The sequence below is a fragment of the Acinonyx jubatus genome, chromosome E2 (assembly GCF_027475565.1).
Source record: "Acinonyx jubatus isolate Ajub_Pintada_27869175 chromosome E2, VMU_Ajub_asm_v1.0, whole genome shotgun sequence".
Taxonomy (NCBI): domain Eukaryota; kingdom Metazoa; phylum Chordata; class Mammalia; order Carnivora; family Felidae; genus Acinonyx; species Acinonyx jubatus.
In genome coordinates, this window is record NC_069396.1 from 29,357,733 (window position 1) to 29,370,244 (window position 12,512).

Consider the following 12,512-nt stretch of genomic DNA (forward strand, 5'->3'; position numbering starts at 1 on the left):
TCACCAACCAAGCCAGAGTGCCTTCCACTTGCGCGGCTTGGGCGGAGCTAAAACTTGCACTCTGATATCCTGACCCTCCTCCAGTACTATGGCCCCTTCCAGCGTTTTCCATGAGGAAAGCAGGCCTGCCTCCGCCCCCACTTCATCGAATTCCTTCCGGCAAGAACACTACCCCTTGACTGCTTCTACTGCGCGTGTCCATGAGTTTGTGTTAGCTCTGCAACGATGGGAAGGGGGCCGGGCAGAGGGACTCCCTCTGGTTTGCTGCGTGTCACCGAGATGCCCTGGCTCTTAACAGCCACAGCGCAGCCCGGAACTCATGTGCCGTCCGTGCGCGTCTGGAGCAAAATGAGTGTCTGAGTCCCCTGTTCGGGTTATGATCAAAATCACAGCAAAGCACTGCTCTGCTGTTTTGCTGTCTGTGCACCCCCCCCCCCCACCCCGCGTCTCCGCTCTGAGCTATCAGCTTTCTTATTACCCCCTAATGCCATCTCGCCGGCACCCCGGGTTCAAAATGGCACCAGGCAATGAGCTTTAAGGTTGTGTCTCTGCTGTTGTAGGAGATGTAACGCTTGTCAAATAACACACGCGCCCCGTGCGCATCTCCCGCTGACTTCAGCCTGAAAGGACAGGTCAAGGGACGAGCGCTCTTTGCGGGGAGATATTTCGTCTGCTAAATGGTTTTCAGTGAAACAATCACAGTTGCCGCGCGCGGCTCCACGGGGCGGGCAGAGACGAAGCCGGGAAGGTGTTGGGGCTTGTGTTCAATCTGGCTTGGGTTACAGCTACTTGAAGGCAAACGTGAGGCTCCAGAAATGACGGTGAGGCTCCCGGTTTCGAAGGGGAAGGGGAAGGGGAAGGCGGGCTGGGCAGCAGGCAGAGCCCGGCCACACCGAGCTCAGCACCAGGGGACATTGGTCCTTTCGATGCGTTTAGTCCATCACCTGCCCCGGCTCCTAGTCACCCAGGTGTGGTGGGTATCACCGTCCCGACCAAGGAAGTGCCATGAAGGCAGAGAAGTTTGGTCTGGCTGTTTACCGTTGTTTCCCCCGTGTCTAGAGAGTGCCTGGCACACGGCAGGTGCCCACCCATCTCCGGTGGATGAAAGAGTCACTCAGTTGGCGGGCACAAGTCTGCTTTAGGTGCCTACGGTTTGGGGAAGGGAAACCAGAACGCCCCAAAAGAAGTGTAGGAACCCTTTGCGGCCACAGCGTTGGTTTCACGTGTAGATTTCAAGACTTGAAACTCTGGTCCCCGTTGATCTGTGACGCGTTCACGGGCCGAAAGAACACGACCACAAACGGCCTGCGAGCCACATTCCGTGTTCTGGTGGCCCCTGGGCTCGGTCCCCGCAGCTCACACGCGTGTATGGATTGAGCCTGCATTACCATGAAAATGTAATGAAATCAGTTGGCAATACTGAGCATCTGGGAGATTTTCACACGATGTGTTTCCGGGTGTCCCTCAACAATGGAAGGCACCACCGTGCTGTGACCTCCAATTTGTCCTCGACCTTACCTGGGTCACCTCACTTGCTCTCGTAACCTATCTGCCCCTGAAGACTTTTGAGTGCCCATCACGGAGACCTACGGTGTCCTACAGAGAGAATTTTGCATGAACTTTGAGGGGGAGACGGTCCAGGAAAATGTATCCTTAAGAACCATGATCGTTTGTAAAGAGGCAAACCTTTTTGGGGGGATTAGGAAAACAGTAAGATGATATTAGGTACAGAGGACATTAAAATTTCAAATCAACACGAGCAAGTTTGAAAACTTCAATAGGGATCTATGGCGTATAAGTTGAGGGCAAATCTTTCTTGGGGCACCTTGAGGTCACAGCCATTGTCATCATCTTCCAGAGCAGTTTTTAAAGGCAAAGAAGCTCTCCCCCCCCCCCCCCGCCAGAAACCAATGCCTTCTGAAACTTTGACTTGAACGTATTCTTAAAATACGTTTAGGGGCACCCGGGTGGCTCAGTCGGTTAACTGTCCGACTTCGGCTCAGGTCACGACCTCACGGTTCGTGAGTTCGAGTCCCGCGTCGGGCTCTGGGCTGACAGCTGGGAGCCTGGAGCCTGCTTCGAATTCTGTGTCTCCCTCTCTCCCTGCCCCTCCCCTGCTGACCCTCTGTCTCTCAAAACTAAATCAACGTTAAAAAAATGTTTAATGCCACTTTGCTTCTTTTTGGATGAGAACTTGGTCTGGCAGGTTGTGGTTTTGTCTGCCAAATGCTTTTTCCTGCCCTTGGGACTGTACCCCCCTGGGTCAGTGACCGGAGACGACACTGTGGGGTTTCCTGTCCGATCGCAGAGATCAGATGGAAGGCGGTGCAGGAATTCGGTGAAGGCTTGAGGTGGGAGTGGTCCCGATTCTGGAGGAGCTTCAGGGGAGCCAGGAAGCTGGGTCCTGAGTCACCAGGACGACACGGGAGCGCCCTAGCTGGGAGGCGCACCGGGAACACGAGCGAGGAGGTCGGCATTGGTACCGCATCTGGCAGGTTTCCCGGTTAAGGGCCCAAGCTCTGGAGACGGGGTGCATTCGGACTACATTGCTTCTTGCTGTGCTGCCTTGGGAAAGTTCCTTGACTTTGCTGAGCAGCAACTTCCCTATGGTTAAGATGTTTCCTACCCCGGAGATAGTGCCCCTGGTCCTTTATTTCTTTAGGTCCCTCACGGATCCTTAGCAGCTGGGGCCCTCTCCCTGGGGTCTTTCTCGGGCTGAGGCACCCACGGGGCTCACACTCAAGGACTTCCGTGCCGGGGAGCTGACCCTCTTTGGAAGCGAGCCCTGTTAATGACTGATTGGAGTGAAGGATAAGTACCTCAGCTCCCTCGCCCGTCAGATGGGATAACTCTGAGACCCACCGCATTCGACACTGACTCCCAGTGCTCTCCAGCAGGCTCCAGCCCCAGTTTGACTGGTTCGTTAACGTACCTTTAATGGGCTCCCTCCCTGTCCCCGTCCTGCCCGTCAATTCCACCATCCTGTTCCCTGGGACCACTTCTCTGAATGCATCCACCTGTCATTTGGGGAAACTGGGGCTTCCAGACTCTCCGGCAGGTGACCCTGGCCAGGCAGTGCAGAAGGGAATGGCCTCGGGGGCTGAAGGGCCTCTTTGGAGCCACAATATAGGTTTCACGATCAACCTAAGCTTTCAGAGAATTCCTTCATAATTTTGGCGAGGGAGGGTGGGGGAGGGAGATTCTTTCCTGCATTCATTTGCATTTAGATTTGAAGTTGAAATTAAGGCTTTTAGAAACTTTTAAGTTCTATTTAATTATAAGAATTTCACTGCAGGGTATCTATCTGATTTAAAAGAATAATTAAAATTAAGTATAGCCGCAGTGATTTGCCACAGCGTACGTCTGTCCTTCAGAACGTTAGGCAACAGCAAATTATTTGTGGCTGGAGGTGTTCTATATGTAAATTCCCACAAGAATAGAATTTGGTGATAGAGAAATTCAGATGATGAACATCACACTGCAGGTTTGAACATCAGTGCCTAATAAACGCCTCAGTTGTTACCATTACTTCTCTTAATATCCTCAATTAAATGATTTAAAATAGAACAATAGATAAGCAAGATCAATTAATTTTATAAGATGATCAAAGGAATGTGGTTCAGCATTGTAAAAGCTGTAAATGTGATAATGGTTTTATCAGACAGGAAAAATAACTCGAAGTGGCTCAAACCTTATTCGTTTATGCTCAGAGGGGTTTTATTTGTGATTAATCACATTGTCTTTTGTAATAAGGAGAGTTTTAGGATCTTGCCCATTAATTTTAGAAAAAAATAATTCAGACGTTAAAATAGATGTTATTCTGGGATGGTTGTATGTCAACCATAATAAGTGATAACAAGCATCAGAGTATCTTGATCCTGTAACCTGTTGGAAGGAGGCTGTGGGAGGGGCTGGGGAGCTGCCAGTGGCAATAACATTGATCCTCCCGAGTACCCGAAGAGAGGCCCTAACTCAGCTTCTGTGTCTGAGGTCTAGGCTGGAGGCCAAATGCAAGGTATAGCATCAGTGGTTCTCTGCTCATATGAAGGATGTGCCATCGGGAATTTCAGAATGGCAGGGTGAAGGGAAGAATCATTTTTAAAAGGCTACATTTATCTGCAGTGTGTATTGGGGTTAAGAATGATTCAATTATTTACACTCCTCTGCTTTTCAAAAAGAAATTAGGTATCTTTCCCCCAAAAAAGGACAGAAACGGTAAAAGAACAGAAAAAGAACAATGCTGGGTAATAATGGGGTGATGGGTAACGATTATGGTGATTCAATCGAACTAGGGGAAAACGTGTGCAAGGAAAAACAGATTTTGGTTTAGAGCTTCCTGGCAATCAAAGCAAAAAGGGAAGCATGATGAGTTATTCCTTCTTACTATCCTATTTAAAATGAAAAAAAAGGATAACTTTCGATTTCTAAAAGGATTTTTTTTTTTTGCAAAAGTAAGAAGCACAGATTTTTTTTCTTTTTTTTTTCTTTTAACGTTTATTTATTTTTGAGACAGAGAGAGACAGAGCATGAACGGGGGAGGGTCAGAGAGAGAGGGAGACACAGAATCTGAAGCAGGCTCCAGGCTCTGAGCGGTCAGCACAGAGCTCGACGCGGGGCTCGAACTCACGGACCGCGAGATCGTGACCTGAGCTGAAGTCGGCCGCTCAACCAACTGAGCCACCCAGGCGCCCCCACAGATTTTTTTTTTCAAGGCAAGGTAATAGAATAGGAAACACAAAAAAATGGTGACTCTGTAAGTTACCATGTTATTTGAACCAGAAGGTTGCTTTTTTTTTTTTTTTTTTAACGTTTATTTATTTGTTTTGAGGGGGGCCTGGGTGGCTCAGTCGGTTAAGCGGCCGACTTCGGCTCAGGTCACGATCTTGCAGTCCGTGAGTTCGGGCCCCGCGTCGGGCTCTGTGCTGACCGCTCAGAGCCTGGAGCCTGTTTCAGATTCTGTGTCTCCCTCTCTCTCTGACCCTCCCCCGTTCACGCTCTGTCTCTCTCTGTCTCAAAAATAAATAAACGTTAAAAAAAAATTATTGATTTGCTTTGAAAGACAGAGAGAGCGCGAGTAGAAGAGGGACACAGAGAATCCCAAGCAGGCTCTGCACTGTCAAAGCAGAGCCCGACACAGGGCTCGAACATACGAACTGCGAGATCACGACCCGAGCCGAAATCAAGAGTTGGACACTTAACCAACTGAGTCACCCAGCCACCCCCAGAAGGCTTCTTTCTAATAGGAGCAAGTTAGCAAGTTGTGAGAAAGCATCTCCGTCATCACCCTGCATCACATGTCGGTTTCAAAGGCCAGAAATATCACCCCAGATCTAGTTTTTCATAGACCATGCAAGTTGGCGTTGTAGCTAATGACCCGTAAGCACGCCTTTGGCCGAATGGTTTGAGCGATCAAAGAGTAGCTTCACAAGTTTTAAGGAGCAGCTGAGTGGTTCTGATGAGACAGAGTGACACATGGTGGCAGGCAGGGGATGGTGCTGTGACCAACAAGTGGCTTTCTGGCAGGTGGCTCACTGCATGAGCCATGGTTGGATTTAGCCACCACTAAGAGGCTATATGGGTTATTGCCTGCCTTGCATTAGCACAGCTATTTGGGGCTTACTGGGAGTACCTTGGCATGCTTTCTGATTAACCGGGCCACGGTGCCCTCCTCCTCCACTGAAATTCTCAAGGCTAATCTCCTATGGCTCTCAGGTCTAACGGCACAGAGGTGCAGCACACTGCCATGGACCGACTCCCACTGGAAAATGAGCAGGGGAGCACACTTTTGGACTCGGATGTTATTTGAGAGTCCTGGAGGGCAGACGGGCCAAGGAATTTTTCAGGCTGGTGGTGATTCCTTCCCCAAGTCTCACGGCACTTCAAATACGGTTTCTGTGGGAACCTATCATTTTTTTTTTTTTTTTACCTTACGTTCCATTATTTCGGGGTAGGATCCAAAGAGCTTGGGTCTGGGAGACAGATTTAGGTCCAAATCCCGTCTTGCCACTTAGCGGTAATGAGAACCTCGGTAGATTATCCAACTTTGTTGGGTCTGTTTTCTTATCTGAAAAAAGAAATCTCCAGGGGCACGGGCGGGGGGGGGGGTGCTCAGTCGATCAAGTGTCCGACTTCAGCTCAGGCCATGATCTTGCAGTTCATGAGTTCGAGCCCTGTGTGGGGCTCTGGGCTGACAGCTCAGAGCCCGGAGCCTGCTTTGGATTCTGTGTCTCCCTCTCTCTCCGCTCCTCCCCCATGTCTCCTCTCTCTCTCTTTCTCAAAAATAAAAACATTGACAAAACAAATCTCTGTGAGCTAGTAAATGTAAAGAATCAAGATCTGTCATTGTGCAGACGCAATTCTCTGGTTACAGTGCCCTTTATAAATATGCAATAGACCCTGTTCTAGGTGCTGAGCATACAGAGAATAAAACGCAATCCCTTGAAGAGTTCCAGTGCTACTGGGAAACACAAAGACACTGTGATGTGCGCCCTGATGGACGCCTATGTGGACAGCGCCACGAGAGGAGGGGGTCTAGCTTGGTGGATGTGCCCACCAAAGGATGGTGTTGATCTAAAGGCCGTGGCTGACATCAGAAGAGCCAGGCCCCAGCTCAAGCCACCAAGGGTATGACCCATAGCCAAAGGTATTCACTCATATTTTCGCTGCTTCCTCTGTTAAAGGAGAAAAGCTGAACTGAAAGCCTTTCGTGTTCCCTGCAGATTATTAGCAATATGGAGGCTGGCCAGCACGGCGGACAGCGAGAGCAGTACAGAGCCCAAGCAGACTTGCTCAGTAGAACGTTTGCTCAGTCTACCCAGAGTTCAAGCTAGAAGTCTTCTATGAAAGCCAAGGCTCTTCCATCAGCTCATCCCTGGGACCCAAAAAATACAAAAAGGAGAACGCGTACAGAAGGTCGTCCTGTTAAGCGGTCGTTGACTTTGCATTACGATCGTGTTTACAAGGTAACTGGAAGGCCATGAATGTGAAGGATCCATCCAGCCCAGTGACCGCGATTTAGCTCAGGGGAGGTAAAAGGTGGAGGTGCCCCGGGCTGCCTCAATGGCCAAGCGCACTGAGTCAGGGTCACTCAGCCAGCCTGCTGTGCTGATGCTTAAGCACTGAACTTCATCAGCAGTGTAATTCCATTTATGCTATAACATAATTAAATTGAGACTTGAGTTGTGCTTTTTAAAAGATTATGTGACCATATGTAGCTTGAACAAGGGCCAACTTTGAAAAAAAAAAAGGTCTTTTCACAATTTCTTTCTATTGGGTTAGGACTTGGTTATTTCTTATTTCCTTTTTTTTTCCCCCTCATAAATTTGAATGGAACTCAGTCGGTACTTAATAAATTGATATGATTACAGTTTAAAGTATTCTTATTTTAGACTGTGCTTTCAATATGTTTTAAAACAAAAATAAAACCCTGTGGAACCGGATCATGTACCAGGCATGGAATATCAGTGCTCCCACACTCTGAGAGAACAATACGAACTAACATTTCAAATGGCTTTCCATCAAATCAGGTTTTAAACAGAAAGTTTAGAGTCGATACTGAGTAATTGAATTAGCAAAGGGTACACTTAATTCTTAAAGGAAGTCAGGGTAAGGAAAACAAAATGTTATGCCTAGCATAAAGTCACCATTTTTTATTTTAAAAAAATTTTTGCTAATATTTATTTTTGAGAGATAGAGACAGAGCGCGAGCAGGGGAGGGGCAGAGAGAGAGAGGGAGACACAGAATCGGAAGCAGGCTCCAGGCTCTGAGCCATCAGCACAGAGCCTGACGCAGGGCTCGAACCCATGAATGGTGAGATCATGACCTGAGCTGAAGTCGGACGCTCAACCCACTGAGCCATCCGGGCACCCCACAACCACCACATTTTAAAGAAATTATTTAACATTTGAGGGAATGCGTCTTTTATAGTCAGTAATATTCGGGAACTCAACTCAGACATATACATTAAACCAGCAGAGGATTTTAAATTTTATAGACAAACAACAACAAAAAACACTAATAGTGTTCAATGAAATCCAGCCATTATTTTAAAGTACAGTCATATGTGGGAAAACTAATAGGAAAAATAAGTTCTTGAAGCCTAAGGAGAATATGGCCAGTTTTGTTTTTGTTTTTTAATCAGCATAAACTCTTCCTTGTAAAATCTGGACTAGTCTATGCATATGCAACAGCTCTTTAGTAAGATGCATTAGAAAACCAAAGTGCCATTAGGTAATGAAACTGACCAGAGGTATTTCCTCGTGCTTCAATTAATACCCTGGTGGTTACACTATACTGACCAAATCCAACTGGAGTCAAGTTCAGATGTGAATTGTACTTAAGGACCTCAGAGTCACATCTTAGTGGATTGGTTTTGAAACACAAAAGCACTAAATTAAAATAATTGTTTTGTCTGAAAGGTTTTTTTTTTTTTTTCACCGATAACCCAAATAGGTACTCCCTCAAACTCAAACATTATCACAGAGCTCGGCATGGCATCAGCGCCTTCCGTTGTCGCCCCACGTCTGACGCATAATTGGTACTCAGTGAATATACTGTGTTCAGAAAATCAATAGGATCTCATCCAAAACACTGAGCTCTTTCCTTTGAGATCTCAAAGTCTGCAGGCTTGCCTAGACTTGAGTTTGTTGTGCTAAAATCAACGTGGGTTCTAATTTAAAAACCTTGAAGGGCGGCATACGATAATACTTTCCGTTTTGAGAAATTCTAAGTCACTTACATATTCAGTTATTTGATTCTCACCACATCCTTATCTCAATTTCTTTTTTTTTTTAAATCTTTAATGTTGATTTGTTTTTGAGAATCAGAGAGAGACAGAGCATGATCGGGGGAGGGGCAGACAGAGAGGGAGACCCAGAATCCGAAGCAGGCTCCAGGCTCCGAGCCATCAGCACAGAGCCCGACATGGGGTTCGAACCCACGAACCTTGAGATCATGACCTGAGCCCAAGTCAGACGCTCAACCGACTAAGCCACCCGGGCGCCCCTCTCAATTTCATGTAATGAGATGAACTGATTTCCTGAAGCTTGAGAATCCAGTAGGTCGTGACCCCGGCCCGAGATCCGGGAACCATTCTCTCAGTCCACAGTCGGCACCTACAGAGTATGGCCCGGGGGCCGAGTTCACCTGTTTTTATAAAGAAAGATTTATTGGAACACAATCCCAGCCCACATATTCATCTGCATGTTGTCTATGGCTGTGTCCATGCTACAATCACAGGAATGAGCAGTTGTAACAGAGACCAGATAGCTTTAAAGCCTAAAGTTCTGTCTGACCCTTTAAGAAAAAGGTTGCTAACCTCTGTTCTACACCACTGGCTTAGGAATAAAGAAGAGTCCAAGTGACAGCTCAGATAAAGTTCATGTCCACAAAACTTTCCATCAAAGTCCACCAGAATCCACCGTCGGAAATAACGGTGTCGGAAGTGAGACCACCGCAAACTAAAAAAGCTTTTGCACAACAAAGCAAAAAGTCAACTTCGTGAATGGGAGAAGGTATTTACAAACAATATATCCAATAAGGGGTGACTATCCAAAATATATTTTTAAAAAGCTCATACAACTCAACACCAAAAAAAAGCCCAAACGATCCGATGAAAACATGAGCAGAGGATCTGAATAGACGTTTTTCCAAAGAAGACATCCAGATGGCCAACAGACACATGAAGAGATGCTCAACGTCACTCATCGTCGGGGAAATGCAAATCAAAACCATAATGAGATATCACCTCAAATGTGTCCAGAAAGGCAAGTATCACAAGGACAAGAAGTAACAAGTATCGGGGAGGATGTACATAAAAGGGAACCCTGGTGGGAATGTAAACAGGTGCAGCCACTCTGGAAAAGAATAGGAAGTCCCTCAAAAAAGTGAAAATTGAATTACTATATAATCCAGCAATCCCACTTCTGGGTCTTTAGCTGAAGAAAACAAAAACACTAGGGACGCCTGGGTGGCTCAGTCGGTCAAGGGTCTGACTCTTGATTTCAGCGCAGGTCATGATCTCATGGCTTATGAGCTCAAGCCCTACATCAGGCTCTGTGCTGATAGTGTGGACCCTGCTTGGGATTCTCTCTGTCCTTCTATCTCTACCCCCTCCCCTGTTTGTCCTCTCTCTCTCTTCATCTCTCTCTCTCTCCAAATAAATAAATACACTTACAAAGAAAACAAAAACACTAATTCAAAAAGATGTATGTGCCCCTATGTTCATTGCAGATTATTTACAAAAGGCGAGATAGGGAAACACCCTAAGCGTCCATCGACAGATGAATGGACGAAGAAGGAAGGGTGTGTGTATACAGCAGAATATTACTGAGCCATAAAAAAGAGTGAGCTCTTGCCATTTGGGTCAACATGGACGAACCTAAAGGGATTATGCTAGGAAAAGTAAGTCAGACAGAGAAACACAAATACTATATGATTTCACTTACACGTGGAGCCTAAAACGAAACCAAACAAATGAGCGAACAAAATAGAAACAGACTCCTAAATACAGGGGACCCACTAGTGGTTGCCAGAGACGAGGGAGGTCCGGCAGTGGGCAAAATAGGCAAAAGGGACCAAGAGATCCAAACTTGCAGTTATAAAATAACTGTGGGCTCTACAGCGTGGAGTGTAGGGCCCATAATATCGTAATAACATTTTATGGTGACAGATGGTAACTCCACTTACGGTGAGTATTTCATAACGTAGATAGATATCTAATCACGATGCAGTACACCTAAAACCCATGGAATATCGTATGTCAACTATATTTCAATTAAAAAAAAACAAGGAAAAAGAAATCATATCTGCCAACCAATTCAAGGCAGTGTGGGATGGTGGACAGAGCATAAGGCTTCGAGGCCACTCTGGGTCTAATATTAACTTGTGTCTTTTCTCTGAGTCCTGATTTTCCATCTGTAAAGCTGGGCTATTTATACCTCCCTTGCTGGGTTGTTTTAGGCAATTAAATAAGATAAATTATGTTGAAGTCTTAATGCAATGCCTGGCACGTAGTAGAAGATCAATAAATAGTAATGAAAATAACAGGAATTTATCATTGTATATCTTTTTCGTCTATATCTATCTGCATTCGTGTATTTGTTATCAAGTAGGGGGAGTCAGGGCCACTAAGCTGCTGTTGTTCCAGAGTGTTGGTGGGAACTGGGAACGTCTAGAGGAGGCGTCAACCACATCAGAAAGTTCTTCTTTCCAATAGATTCTGCAGGGGATTCGTGGCCTGGCCTTCTGGTCTTTGCCCTGGGGAGGCATCTTCTAGAAGATTGTGTCTTTAGCCAAGGTTGAGCAAAACAGAATCCATTCCACTCTCCCTTCGCCCCCCTTGATGTGGCTACCTCGTGTGAACATACCTCATCTCCACATGCTTGTGCTAAAGCCTACCCTGAAATAATGTGATTTCTCACCAGAGTGTTCTCAGGGGCAACAGGCGGCATTTGAGAGGCTTGAATTCCTGCCATCCCTGGGCTTTGGGGGAAGATGATGCTGTGGAAGCCTGGGGTTGCTCTCCTTGGCCGCCTCACCTGCCTGAGCACCACCATCTATCAGCCAATGGACTTCAGTAGCCTCTTAACTGGGCTTCCGGCTTCCACCCAAGCGCCCTATGGTGTGCACCTGGTACAGCGACCAGAGAACTTTAACAACGTGTGTCAGGTCGTGTCACTGCTCAGCTCAAAACCCTTCCGTAGCTCCGCATACCTCTCCAAGTAAAAGCCAGTTCCTCACAAGGGTGTACGGGGCCCAACATCAACTGGGATCCTCCTTATTACTTCTCCAGCTTCGTCTGTTACTCTGTCCCGTGCTCACTTCATTCTAGTCCTAATGGCCTTCTTGATGTCTCCTGAATGAGCCAGCACACTCAGACACTTTGTACTTCCTGTTCCTTCTTTTCATAACACTGTTGCTGACTCCCTCATCTCCTACAGGTCTCTTACTCAAGTCTTTACACCTTCTCAGCGAGGCGCCCTGATCTTTCTCTTCCAGGCATCCCCCTCTGCCCTAAGCAACACCCATATACTCATAAACATTCCCTGTCCCGTCTCCTGCTTTATTTTTCTTCTAAGCATCGACCACCACCTAATATTAGCACCCTGAAGGCCAGGCACTTGTGACTGTTTTATTCACAGCTGCGTCTCTAGCATTTAGAACTCTGCCTGGCACATAGTAAGTGATCAATAAATATTTGCTATGTGAATGAATGTAGTTTAAGATTATAGGCTGAAGCACTGAGTGGAAGACCCCAGCCTTCATCCTTCTAAGGATGGCATTTCCAGGAAGACGCGTGAAGTACGAAGTCTCACAAGCAGAAAAATGGTGGGAAGTTTTCTGGATTCCCAAGAAAATAGCAAGGTCCTGTTTGTTCTACACTAGGGATAATGGAATGTTTTTTTAAATTTCTCCTTTTGACACTCTTTTGCTTCTTTATTTTTCTTATTTTATTACACTTCACAGGACCTCCAGAATTATGTTGAATACAAATGGTAATAGAGATCATTTT

General features: G+C 46.5%; 1 non-coding gene across 1 annotated transcript; it reads right to left on the reverse strand.

Annotated features, from left to right (window-relative positions):
• Positions 1–8,915: 8,915 nt before the first annotated feature.
• On the reverse strand, positions 8,916–9,000 carry TRNAP-UGG (transfer RNA proline (anticodon UGG)). The gene has a single exon. It is a non-coding gene; the product is annotated as a tRNA-Pro (tRNA).
• Between the last annotated feature and the right edge of the window lie 3,512 nt (positions 9,001–12,512).